Source organism: Scyliorhinus canicula, chromosome 10 (genome assembly GCF_902713615.1).
Source record: "Scyliorhinus canicula chromosome 10, sScyCan1.1, whole genome shotgun sequence".
NCBI classification, from domain to species: Eukaryota; Metazoa; Chordata; class Chondrichthyes; order Carcharhiniformes; family Scyliorhinidae; genus Scyliorhinus; species Scyliorhinus canicula.
The window spans coordinates 81,725,429-81,739,850 of NC_052155.1; the positions used below are offsets into that span (position 1 = coordinate 81,725,429).

The following is a 14,422-nucleotide window of genomic DNA, read 5'->3' on the forward strand; positions in this document are numbered from 1 at the left end:
AGGAAGGCTGGTCAGTTAGACATGGGGGATGAACAGTGAGGAAGGTGAAAGACGAATGAGCAGTATTAGCGAAAATGCACTGTTGTGTTTGAAGTAATTTACCGTTTGTCTGGTTTTACACATGTCGGTAGTTGTTAAGAATTGAGCAATGAATTGAAATAGTAAGTTGAATTTTGTCTGTCTTTTTGATGTGTTCCACCAAGATAATCAATATTATGAGACTGAAACTTTGGGCAAATGATAGCAGTGTAAAAAATTCATTTTCTGATGATTTGATTTTCAGGAGCTCCTTGAAGTTAAAGTCTTCATTAAAGGATATTAAATAAATGAGAGACTTGGTGCTAATAAGCCACCAAGAGTCGAACAACAATGAAAACGTTTTCCTTCATTCAGCACTGTTATCCTTTTTCAGTAGCTGATATAAATGCAGACTTGAAGCCTGGAAGGTGGGGTTCTTCTGGATTCACTGGACTCCCAACTGTTTCTGCACACAAACCTTTTTTTGAATAAAGGAATCACTCCCAACGATAGCTAAAGAATACCTTGCCTACAGGCAGACACTTGTATAGCAGAAACAATTTAAGAAAAATTCAAGGGGAGCAAAAAACTGGAGAGCTTTCCTCTTTAAATTTTATTTGCAAAGTAATTTATTGGACAAATATAAAAGAGAACAAAGCTTTTGGAAAAGATTTAATTTATTTTTTGTTTGATTTGTGTTATTTAAACAAGATATCTAGGCCCAGGAGGAGGGTTTTCAAAGGACAAATAAAGATATTTTTTAAACTAAGAGATGGGAAATCATAAACCCAAAATATTAATAAGGTGTGTAAAGTGAGCAATATTGCCTGTTGAACACTCTTTCTCTTGCTTTTGCGCGCTCTCACCCTGAAAGTACTCTTCCTGCCTCTATTCTCCTCCCCTTCCTTAGTGTTTCTCTCTCTTTTTACAGTCTCCTCTCTTCCCTTGTAACTCATCCTCTCTTGTAACTGGGAGAGGCAAGACCATAAGATGTAGGAACAGAAGTAGGCCCACTCGGACCATCGAGTCCGTTCCGCCATTCAATGAGATCATGGCTGATCTGATATAATCCTCAACTCCACTTTCCCGCTTTATCCCCATAACTCTTGATTTCCTTACTGATTAAAAATATGTCCATCTTAGCCATGAACATCCCTAACGACCCAGTCTCTCTGATAAAGAATTGTACAAATTCACCAACCTCTGAAAGAAGAAATTCCTCCTCATCTTAGTCCTAAATGGGTGGATCCTCACTCTTTGATTATGACCTCTGGTCCTGGACACTCCCACAAAAATGAAATGAAAATGAAAATCGCTTATTGTCACGAGTAGGCTTCAAATGAAGTTACTGTGAAAAGACCCTAGTCGCCACATTCCGGCGCCTGTTCGGGGAGGCTGGTACAGGAATTGAACCGTGCTGCTGGCCTGCCTTGGTCTGCTTTAAAAGCCAGTGATTTAGCCCAGTGTGCTAAACCAGCCCCTCATCCTCTCATTATCTATCCTGTCAAGCCCCATGAGAATCCTATATGACTTGATAAGGTCAGCACTCATTCTTCTAAGCTTCAATGAGTACAGGCCCAATCTACTTGACCTCTCCTCATAAATCCCATCACATTTGGGATCAACCTAGTGAACCTTCTCTGGACTGCCTCCAATGCCAGTGTATATTTTCTTACACAGGGGACCAAAACTGTTCACAGTATTCCAGGTGCGAGCACCTTTTTGTCCACTCACCGAACCTGTTTATATCCATCCTGTAATAAATAAAATAAAAGCAAATTACTGTGGATGTTAGAATCTGAAACAAAACAGAAAATACTGGACCATCTCAGCAGGTCTGACAGCATCTGTGGAGAGGGAAGGGAGCTAACATTTTGAACCTGAATGACTTTGTCAAAGCTAGAGAGAACTGGAAATAGGATCAGATACATACAGTAGTGAGGGTGGTGGAGCAGTGGGGCTGGATAAAGGGCTAGTGATAGGTGGAGATTGACAAAGATGTCATGGAGAGAAAGACAAAGGGAATGTAATTTAAATGATGGTGATCAAGGCTAAGAACGAACAAAGAACAATACAACACAGGAACAGGACCTTCGGTCCTCCAAGCCAGCACCGATCACGTGTCATGTGTAGACCAACCGCCTGTATCCTTCTAAACCCCGTTTGTTCATGTGCCTATCCATAGAATTTACAGTGTAGAAGGAGACCATTCGGCTCATCGAGTCTGCACCAGCTCTTGGAAAGACCACCCGACACTAAGGGCAATTTTGGACACTTAAGTGCAATTTAGCATGGCCAATCCACCTAACCTGCACATCTTTGGACTGTGGGAGGAAACTGGAGCACCCAGCGGAAACCCACGCACACACTGGGAGAACGAGAAGACTCCACACAGATCGTGACCAAGCCGGGAATCAAACCTGGGACCCTGGAGCTGTGAAACAATTGTGCTACTACCATGCTGCTTAGATAAGTCTTAAAGGTCGCTAACATATCTACCTCAACCACTCGCTTGGCATTGTATTGCCGGCTACCAACACCCTCTGTGTAAAAGACTTGCCCTACACATCTCCACTGAACCTCCCCCCCACCTTGAGCCTGTGCTGACAGTGGCACATTAAGAGATCAGAATGTGTTAATGGCAGAACAATGGTAAGCAGTCTGTCAAAGAACAACTATGAACAGGTAAGAAGTCTTGCAACACAAGGAGCTGTGCTCCGAAAGCTAGTGATTCGAAACAAACCTGTTGGACTTTAACCTGGTGTTGTAAGACTTCTTACTGTGCTCACCCCAGTACAACGACGGTATCTCCACATTATAACTAGGGAACAGATGGCTAAATGGGGAGGTGGGCGACAAATCTGTCTATTGACGTTGTGTCTAGCTGCCACTTGTTTTCCAATCTATTTTTGTGTCATCTGGAAACTTGGCAATAGTGTATTCACTTTCGTTATCCAAGTCATTAATATATATTGTAAATCATTTTGGCCCCAGCACTTATCCCTGTGGCATTCCACTAGTTACAGGTTGCCATCCATCAAATGCTCCTCTTAACCCAACTCTGTCTTCTAGCAGTTAGCCGATTCACTATAAATGCGAATGTACTATCCCAACACCATAGGCTCTTATCTTATTGAGTAACCTATTGTGTGGTGCCTTATTGAACGTTTTTGGAAATCCAAGTATTTTATATCTACAGGTTCCCCTTCATCTACCCTGCTCATTACCACCTGAAAGAATTCTAATAAATTTTTCAGGCATGATTTACCCTTCCTGAAGCCATGCTGACTCTGATTATATTATTCATTTCTAAATGTTCTACTATTACATCCTTTTAATGGACTCTTAACATTTTCCCGAGAACAGCAGTTAAGCTAACTGGCCTGTGGATACTTGATTTTTGCCTGCCACCTTTTTTGAATGAAGGTGTTACATGGCAGTTTTCCAATCCTCTTGGACTTTTTCCAGAATATAAGTCATCTTGGAAGATTACTACCAGTGCATTCACTATTTCTGTAGCTGTTTCCTTTGATATCCTGGGATGCAACTCATGAGGTCCAGGGGACTTATTGGCCTTTAGCCCCATTAGTTTCTCTAGTACCTTTTCCCTGGTATGGACAAGGGACTGTTATCACACGTGCGGAATTCGGACTCACGGATTTTTTCGGAATGCACATTCTACCTTAAAGTGAGGAATGGATTATCTGCTTTTGAAACAAAATGGATTTGAGAGATCAGGTGACCCTTTTCTGTCAATATACATGGAACTGCATAAACCCCTTGAAGGTAGCCTGCATGTCTGAACAAGATGTTGCATTACAAATGACCATTTGGGACATTTCATTAATAAGGCATCAAAAAACAACAAACATTTCCTGTGGATTAATGGCTGCCATTATCCAAATACTTACAGAAACTAGTTCACAATTAACTTGCAGACTTGGATTTGGATTTCCAAAGAATTTGTGCAATAAGAATCCCATTCTATCAAGGATATATAAATGGAGGAAACTTGAACACCATGGTATGTATATGGTCATCGTTGCAGAGATCATTGGTGAGGACAATGAAAGATGGATATTATGGTCACATAAAATAGAAACCATGCTTCTGATAAAGGACACTTGTGACACATATTTAGGAGAGCAGCAGGCAGAGAAAAAGATTAGTTCCACACGAGCAAAGGAACAGGACCCTTCCCAAAATCCATCAGAAAGCAGAGAATTTGGGTAGGCCTTCCTAAATATTTGAGGAACCAAACTAGGGCCTGGATTCTCCGAGTCTCCGCGCCAAAATTGCGATCGGGGGTGGGGAACAGGCGTTTACGCTGAAATCTGATCTGACGTAGCTCCCGTGATTCTCCGGTCCCTGGCGTGGGTGGGAGGCCATTGACAGAGACCGCCCCCATCCAGCAATTCTCAGAGGAAAACTGGCCGAGTTCCTGACGCCATGGTACTAACCACGTTTTGCCTGTCGGGTACGCCGGTGGCGGCTGTGGATTCCGTCCGCGGACACCCTGGTGGGGGATCCCTCATGGACGGCCAGGCAAGCGATCGGGGGGGGCACCGATGCGCGATCTCGTGGGGGACCTACTTGTTGCATCAGGGTCCGTGGTGCGAGTCCGCCATTTGCAAGGGTCGACCGCCGCAGGCCGCCAGGTGCGCATGCGCGGACTCCCGACCAGAGGTGCAGAGCCCCGTATCCACAGCCAGAGCTGCGAGAAGCACTCCGGGGCTCTGCAAGCCCCCTGCAGGTTGGAGAATCACTCTGGACTTTCTTAAGGAAAGTCCAGAGTGTAGCACCTGCATTTTGACGCTGGCGTGGGGGCATGGCCCCGTTATTGGAGAATCTCACCCCAGGTTTTCATTGCAGGGATTTTCTGCACCTTGGCTGGAATGAAAGCGGAGAAACCTGCTACTACAATATGTAAGCCACTGTAAATCTCTCTTCCTGAATTTCCAACAGGAGCAAAAGGGACTTTGTGTCAAAAGAAGCAAGTGTGGTAGTAGATTTTTGGACTTTGACCCAAATGTAAGCTACCTCTTTTGTAATCTTGTGTGTGTGGTTGGCTGCTGTTGAGTATATATGCAAGTGCTGCGTAATAAATGTTTATCCTATCAGAAGACCTGTTCTCCGGGGGTTAAACACTTGTAGATCAGCCATGTGGTGGAAAAAGGAGGAACCATCCTACCATCGCCCCCCTGTCTGTAACACTTAATTAAAAGGTTCACCTCGGTACACCCTCTCTGGCAGGTGATAGAAACAGCCTCCTCAACAAAAAAAACACAATTCTGAAAGGATTGTATGAAACATATTTGTGAAGGAGGAAAAACAAAAGTGGCAACTATCCAATTGACTCTCACCGTTTAAAGTTCTGGTCTGAAGAGATTGTTTCCATCTCATTCTCTCTCCCAGGTGAAGTTTTCTTTTGCTTTCAATTCTTCTCCAATCGTAGATCCTGTCTCTGAAGGAGCAGCAAGAGTGGGAGGAAAGGGGTAAGGTGATTTGAGGAGCTGGAGCAACCAGCATGGGGGAGAGAATCTCTTTGGAGGAACCGTTCCTTACCACTGTGTCGCCCACTGCTCCAGTTAAACTCTCTTTTTCTGCTCTCAACAAGACTCCTTTGTCTATAGTTGCTCAGTCCCGGACCAAAGTGAAGTCCTGATGTAAAGTATTATTGTTAAGTTGACCTTTGTTGAATTTTGTTTTTGCTTTTTTTTCATGGGTTTGTGACTTTTCCAGGATGGTTGCCTGCCGTCTGTATATTTTGAACAAATGATAGCCATGCAAATTTTTTATTATAAAAATTCTAGAGCAATGAGAAAGCAACTAATGTAATGTAACAGCCCAAAACAGCCCTTCAGTAATGCGATGTTTGAAAAGATTCAAGACTGAATTCTCTTGGGGACTAGGAAACCTCATAGACAAGATTCCAAAACAAGCAGTATGGTTTGAGTCAAATAGCTATCCATTCAGAGTGAAATGAAACATGCCAGAACAAATTAATCTGTGTCTGAACATGTGTCTCAGTTTTTGAAACTCAGCTCTACAGATGTGAGGGAACAGAAACCTGCCAAGAACACAACTACAGAATCCTGGGGGGCGGGGGGGAGAAAGAGTACACAAAACAACCCCATAAATCTTAACAAGCATCACAATAATGAGTGGAAAGAATAGCATCAAATCCTAAACACAGCTGATGTCTCAGAACCCATTCATTTCTCAACATACGCAAGTCTTGATCCTGGCTCCCACAACAAACTCAAATTCACTTGTAACACCCCTATTAAGCAGACAACATTAAATTACTGTTGAAGAGATTGGATTAGAAATTAACTTTCTCTCTCCCTTCCACACTGGTGAATGAGTAAATCTAGAATAGGACAAGATAGATTACAAGAATGGGTAGACAAGTGGTGAATTGAAAGCAACGTGAGGTGGTGCATTTTGGCAGAAGTAATAGGGAGAGGCAATTTATAATTAATGCCACAATTCTAAAGAATGTGTCTGAACAGAGGGAATGGGGTGTATGTACATTGATCTTTAAAGGTGACAGGACATTGAGAGAGTGAGAAGCGAAGCATTTGGGATCCTAGGATTCATGAATAAATACAGGGAGGTTATGTTGAACCTTTTTAATACTCTGGTTAAGCGCCAACTAGAGGATTGCGCCCAGTTCTGAGCACCATACTTTAGGAAAGATGTGAAGGGCCTTGAAAGGATGCAGTGGACGTTTACAAAAATAATTCTAGGGATGATGAGGGCCAAACCACAAAGGATTTAAAAATATTTCTCAGGATATCAGAAAACGTACACACTGCCCCTGAGTCAGAAGCAAGACCAGATGTGCAGAAACAATGCATAAAATGAATGTTTTATCATCTTTTAAAACTTTGATTACAGATTTTGAGTCTTTTTCTGTTACAGGAGCTCTGCATCCTGTCTTTAATAATTGATTGACAGCTGCTACACTTCATCTCCACAGGTATGACTTAGCCTTGAATGCATTAACTGGGTAAGTCCAGAAGAATTCTCATGCACAATACCACTAGATCTCAGGCAGCCAAATGTAAATAAGGCTAGTGGAAGTTGACTTGAGAATCAAGAAGTGCTGAATGAGCTTCTTGAAATGAGAGAGCATCAAAGAGCTTTTCCTTGAGGTTTTTCATTGGAAAGCAAAATTCAAATGACTTTCCAGTATCCTTCAAGTACTGCAAATTTCCTACAGTGCAGAAGGAGACCATTCGGCCCATCGAGTCTGCACTGACCCTCTGAAAGAGCACCCTACCTGGTCCAACTCTACCTCTTCTCACTCTCCCTCTCCCTGTAACCCCACCTACCTAACCTGTGCATCTTTGGATTGTGGGATGAAACCAGAGCACCTGGAGAAAACCCACACAGACACTGGGAGAATGTGCAAACTCCACACAAGACAGTTGCCCAAGGTCTGAATTGATCCCAGGTCCCTGTGGTTGTGAGGCAGCAGTGCTAACTACTGTGCGGCTTTTTTTCCTGTCACTACTTTTTTCTCTTGTTTCACCTTGTCCACATTCTCTCCTCAAAAGCTTTCCCATGGTCCAGTCCATCATGGCAACACTGCCTCTTATTAAGTCAAAAATAACAAGGAAACTCCGAGTGGTATCATGATAAAGTGACTTCGTTACCTGCCACACCTGTTATTCCTTTAGATGGTGCTGTGTTAGACGGTTTTGAGTTTTGCTAATATTATTATCATCATAATTGGGACAACTTGGAGAAATCAATATTTGTTCAGAAATGAGGAAATATTGCTGGTACGTTTCTGTTTTGTTTTAAATCGACCCATCAGACTTAAAAAACCCAACCTCTTCATTGTTTCATACAAACCACTGTAATTCAGACCTATTTACTTTTTAAAGCAGGTATATTAAAAGTGAACAAAGTCAGGACTTCAGAGATTTTTAAAACTGCAAAGCTGTTTCAATGTTGGAAAAAAAATGGGGCTTTCTGAATTGGACTCCATACCATTAAATTATTTTCCTACTTTACACATTTTTTTTTTTCCTTGCTTCACTTCCACATTCTCTTCTCCAAGCTTTCCCATGGTCCATTCAGTCATGGTAACACTGCCTCCCCTTAAGTCAAAGTTATAGGGCTCTGTCTCACTTCAGTGTGGCGCTGTGAGAATGCTGCATTGACTTGGGTGTCATCATTAAATAAGATGTGGAGATGCCGGCGTTGGACAGGGGTGAGCACAGTAAGAAGTATTATAACACCAGGTTAAAGTCCAAAGTCCAACATGTTTGTTTCAAACACTAGCTTTTGGAGCACTGCTCCTTCCTCAGGTGAATTAAGAGGTATGTTCCAGAAACATATATATATATATATATATATATATATAGACATAGACAAATTCAAAGATGCCAGACAATGCTTAGAATGCGAGCATTTGCAGGTAATTACCTGCTGCAAGAGCAAGGCTAGGAATTCTGACTCCCAAAACATGTCCATCAACAACACACAAGTGAAGAATGTGATGGAATACTCTCCATTTGCCTCGATGAGGTTATATGAAACTTGTATAAGACACTAGTTAGGTGGAGTACTGTGTCCAGTTCAGGGTGCCATACTTGAGGAAGGATTTGAAGGCATTGCAGAAAGTATAGTGGAGGTTCACAAGAATGATTCCAGGGGTGAAGAACTGTAGATATGAGGTTAGATTGGAAAGATTGTTTCCTGGTAGAAGGGTGAGAAGAGACTTAGAACATAGAACATTGAACAAACAGTGCAGAAGGAGGCCATTTGGCCCATCGAGTCTGCACCGACCCACTTAAGCCCTCATTTCTACCCTATCCCCGTAACCCAGTCACTAAGGGCCATTTATCATGGCCAATCCACCTAACCTGTACGTCTTTGGACTGTGGGAGGAAACCGGAGCACCCAGAGGAAACCCACGCAGACACGGGGAGAACGTGCAGACTTGGCACAGACAGTGACCCAGCGGGGAATCGAACCTGAGACCCTGGTGCTGTGAAGCCACAGTGCTATCCACTTGTGCTACCGTGCTGCCCTAAAGACGTATTCAAGATCCTGAGGGGTATGGGCAGGGTAAATAGTGAGAAACTGTTTCCACTTGAGAGCATCAAGAACGAGGGGACACAGATTCAAAATAATGGAAAAAAGTGGTAAAAATTATGTGAGTAAACTTTTTTCCATGGGGGGTCGTTGGAGTGTGAAATGAACTTCCTTGAGCGATTGATGGAGGCAGGTTCAAGTGAGATATTCAAAAGGGAATGGGAAATTGCAATCTGAAAAAGAATATGCTAAGTTACAGGGATAAGGTCGGGGAATGGGACTAGATGGAATGTGGGATACAGATGCGATGGATCAAATGACTACCTGCACTGTAAAGATTCTGTGATTCTTGGAATTCTATTCCTAACAGCACTGTGGGTGTTCCTACAACGCATGTACTGCAGCAGTTAAAGAAGGCTGCTCACCCAACACCTTGGGGGCAGATAGGGATAAGAAATAAATATTGGCCTGCCCAGTGATGCCCAGATGCATTGCATTATTAACACATCTTCCATGGCCATCAAATCCTGGGATGGTACTTTAACCCAGAGCTTCCAACTCCAAGGCAGAGATGCTTACACAAAATTCGTGATTTTAGACCAGTTTCCAAAGCGGTTTGGAAAGACTTTGTGGAGGCAATTCTCAGCTTGCTCAGTAGGTAGTTAATGAGCCTGTTAATCAAGAGTCATGATCTCTAGCCCCACGTGGGTGATGATTTTTTAAAATTGAAGTATCTATTATTCATTTGTAACCGGAATATATTTGTAGAAAACAGTGAAAGTTAATAAACAATGCAAGATGGAGTAAGCTCATGCATTTTGATGCACCTCAATCTTTTCTTAATACCTGCAAAAATTCCCAGTTGAAGAAACAATATCCCAAAGAACTTCTCATGAGAATCTTTAATAATGACAAATTAATTAAAATTTTAGGGAAAAGTTAATCATAACTTGATACTGCTTTAATTTATTCCCTAATACCAGACTTCAGTTTGCATCTCAAAGTTTAATTTTGGATGCCTGTGTAGTTGCAAATGATGAACTCCCAGACTCATTTACTGCAACAGACACTGTTTCTGCAAACCAAAGAGAAAATGCTGGAAAATCTCAGCAGGTCTGGCAGCATCTGTAGGGAGAGAAAAGAGCTAACGTTTCTAGTCCGGATGGCCCTCTGTCAAAGCTCTTGCATTTGCAAATATGCAGCAGGTGCATTTGGTGCTGCAGCACAAATGAACGCAGTCTTTATCTACTGAAAATAAATCTTAGATCACTTAACCGTATAAATTCAAGGGAATTCAACCCTCGTTTGTGTACTCTCCCCTTGTAATTTAACCCTTGGAGACCTGGTATCATTCTGTGAAAGTTACACCGCACTCTCTCAAGGCCAAAAATACTTTCTGCGGTTTGGTGCCCAGAATTGCTCACAGTTTAATAATGTTGTCAGTCCCAGAGGACCATCGACTTGCTCTCCCCTTTGACAGCTGATTTAACCTGAGGATCGGCACACCTAAGGCGTGGGGCAAGGTTGATAAGGCAGGACCTTCATGAATTAAAAAAAAAAGAATTTTAGAGTACCATATTAATTTTTTCCAATTAAGGGGCAATTTTAGTGTGGCCAAACCACCTACCCTGCACATCTTTGGGCTGTGGGGGGGGGGGGCGAAACCCACGCAAACACTAGAGAATGTGCAAACCACACGGACAGTGACCCAGAGCCAGGATCGAACCTGAGACCGCGGCACCGTGAGGCAGCAGGGCTAACCCACCGTGCTGCCCTGGGGCCTTCATGAATAACCTTGAATCCGCATTGTTGGTGTCACTCCGCATCACAAACCAGCCTTCCAGCCACCTGAGCTTCCTGACACCACACAGGTGTGGCCTTACCAGGACTTTGTTATACAACTTCTATCTCCTTCCATTTGCCTTTTTGATTATTTTCTGTACCTGTCCATGACATTTTAATGATGTAATATTCATCAGGAGGATTTGAACCAACTTGGGAGGGGTGTGTGAACCAGGAAGTAATATCAGTGAGCAATTCTCAGTCAGACAAAATACTGGAGACAGCATTAATGTAGGAAATAACGTATTGGGTGGGTTAGACTACAAGACATAGGAACAGAAGTAGGCCATTCAGCCCACTGAGTCTGCTCTGCTATTCAATTAGATCATGACTGATCTGAAATGATGATCCTAAACTTCACTTTGCTCCGTTATCCCCATTCAGAGTAAGAGCAAAAGTAATGAAGTATACTGTACATATATGTGAATGTGCAGAGTGGTAAATACATTTGGTGAATTACAGAAGCAGATGGCCTGGTGGAAATACTGTATAACATTGTGCCTAGAACAGGGACCTGGCCCAAAGATGTACAGGACTGGCTATTAAATATTCTTGGATACGGTGTGTTCAGAAAAGATAGGAAAGGAGGATGATTGACGGTATTTTTAAACAAAAATAAATTTAGAGTACCCAATTAATTTTTTCCAATTAAGGGGCAATTTAGCATGGCCAATCCACCTACCCTGCACATCTTTGGGTTGTGGGGGCGAAACCCACGCAAACACGGGGGGAATGTGCAAACTCCACACAGACAGTAACCCAGAGCCGGGATCGAACCTGGGACCTCGGCGCCGTGAGGCAACAGGGCTAACCCACTGCGCCACCGTGCTGCCCCGATTGACGGTATTTATTAAGGAGAATATTACAGTGCTGGACAGAGGGTGGATGGAATTCTCCGTTGCCCAACGGCGATATCGTAATGGGTATCAAATCGGGTCTGCGCCGGTCAGCCATGCTCTGCCCCATCGGAAATGGCATAATTGCGCAGCGCGGCATTGCAACGTCATTGGTGCTCCGCACGTGTTCCGCGAGTTCCTGATGGCGCGGGACACATGCCACTGGCTGGGGGGGGGGGGCCTCTGCAAAGGCTGGAGGTATTGATAGGGGGTGGCCAGGCTGTGGCCTGTGGGGTTGCAGATAGTGGGTCGGGTCCGCGTACAGCCTGCGTCATGTACGGCGCAATCGCTGCAGGTCGTCAGACGTGCGCATGCGCGGCCAGGGATCTGGTCTTTCCCCAGCCATTTCCAGCGAACGGTCCATGCTGATTTTCTGGTCATAAATCTGCCAAATCTGAATTCTCTTTTCGAGCCGGTACTTAGCTGCTGAAACGGAGAATGCAGCCCGATATCTCTGAGGGATCAGAGACTGCTCAGTGTCATCTATAGGCCATCAACTAGTGTGAAAAATGTCGAGGAACAAATTTGCAAGGAAATTACAGTGAGGTGCAAGAATTATAGCATTGTCAAAATGGGGGACTTATTTGTATATCCATTGGGATAGTCGTGTTGTAAAAGACAGGAACAGGAGCTCCAACAATGTTTTCAGGAAGGTTTTCTACAGCAGTATGTTTCCAATCTAATTAAGTACAATAAGAAGTCTTACAACACCAGGTTAAAGTCCAACAGTTTTGTTTCGAATTAGAAAGGAGGCACTGCTGGACCTGTTTTTTCCCCAGCAATCGGGTAAGCCGATCGATCAAGTGTCTGAAGGGAAGACTTCCGGTGGCAGCTATGAAGGTGTAGGTCGCATATTTGGTGGCTCCCACTTGGGTCGGAACTTTGGAACTTTTTCCCCGAATTATTATTTTTTTTTGTCGGATCTGAAGTGGAAAACTGATATTGGATACAACTGTGATGGGGAATCCTACATCAGTGCATGGAGAAACGGACCAGGAGTGCTCGGAAAGGAAGAAATAGACGAACAGAGAAGGCTTGGGCTGAGGCTGCAACGGGAGAAAGCATGCCGTCGACGGGAGTTCTGGCTCGACGACCCAGTGGTCGACGGAGCAGTTGATGCAGTTTGTACAGGAGGGCTTCGCCAAGCAGAAACAGGACTACTTGGACCCGATTTAAGGAGTCGATTGCGCAACTGGAACTCAGACTGGATACTCAAGATTGGGCGATCCAGAAAGTGGAGAAGGCACTGACTGAGCAGGAGGAACATCAAACTGCAATGGAGATGGAAGTGGGGCTGCTGAGAGACCAACAGAAAGGGCTCAGGAGAAGGTGGAAGATCTAGAGAACGGGTCCCACAGGCAGAACCTGCAAATCTTTGGTCTCCCGGAGGGATCCGAAGGACCGGACGCAGGGGTATACAAAGCGGCTATGTTTGAGAAGCAACTGGGGAGGAGATGTTCACCCGACTCTTGGAGGTGGACAGGGCGCACAGAGCGCTAGCGAGGAAGCCGCTTGTGGGTGACCCCCCCCCCCCCCCCCTCCCCGAGAGCAATGGTGGTGAGATTCCACGGTACCTTGACGAGGAGTGCATTCTACGGTGGGCCAGGCAGACGCAGAGCTGCAAATGTGAGAACAGTGTCCTGCGTATATAACAGGATCTGAACGCGGACGTGGCCAGGAGAAGAGCAGAGTTCAACCAAATAAAATCAACCCTTTTTAAGAAGAAGGTAAAGTTTGGACTACTGTACCGGCCCGTCTTTGGGTTACGCAAGAAGAGCAACATTTCTACTTCAAGTCGCCCGAGGAAGCGATGGACTTCGCGAGAAGGAAAGGGCTGGTAGCGGACGGACTGAGGTGTTTGGACTGAACTTTGCTGCAGTGCTCATGTATTTTTTTTCTCTTCTCTTCAGTTATTTAAAAAAATAAATAAAAGTTTGTGTCTTTGGATGTTACTTGTAATGCCTTTTGTATTGATTTGGGGTCTGTGGACGAACTGCTTGAGTTACATTTTGCATTTGCACTGATGGGGGGGAATGGAGGTGTGAATGTTAGATGTTTGATCTTCTTTATGATTTTCTTTGTGTTTCTTTTGGGCAATTGGGTTAGGGTTGTTTATGTTTCCATATGTGTGCCCAAGCGGGGGGTGGGGGAACAATAGGTGGGAAAATGTCTGGTGCCATGGGTGGGGCAACCAAGCTAGCTGGGTGGGCTAGCTCACGGAAGCGTAGTGGGGGGTGAGCAGATGGTATGCTTTTTGGATGGGGCTGTGTATAGTTCTGTTACTAGGAGGGGGGGGTGGGGGGAAATGCTCTGCTGATGGGGAGGGACTTTTGCTAAGGGACAATGGTGAGGTCAGGGGCGGAGGCTGGCGGGTGGCGGGCCTGCGGATGCGTGGGACGCGGGCTGGAGACTCGCCCAAGAAAGATGATGGCTGATCGGCGGAGGGGGGAGGCGAGACGCCCCCCAACCAGGCTGATCACATGGAATGTAAGAGGGCTAAAAGGGCCGGTTAAGAGGGCACGCGTGGCCGTTCGTTTGAAGGGACTGAAGGTGGATGTGGTATTGCTGCAAGAGACTCCCCTTTAGAGTAACCAGGTCAGATTACGGGAGGG

At 44.5% G+C, this 14,422-nt stretch overlaps 1 protein-coding gene across 8 annotated transcripts in view; it reads left to right on the forward strand.

Moving 5' to 3' along the window:
• LOC119972479 (protein EFR3 homolog A-like) overlaps positions 1-14,422 on the forward strand; it is a 209,342-nt gene that overhangs the window by 16,335 nt on the left and 178,585 nt on the right. Inside the window, exon 1 of one of the 8 annotated variants that reach the window (XM_038809235.1) lies at positions 6,980-7,003. The exons of the other annotated variants lie outside the window; for them this stretch is intronic. The gene's annotated coding sequence lies outside the window, so the exon portion shown is untranslated. Of the gene's footprint in view, positions 1-6,979; positions 7,004-14,422 lie in introns of those variants that run through there. 8 annotated transcript variants of the gene reach the window in all.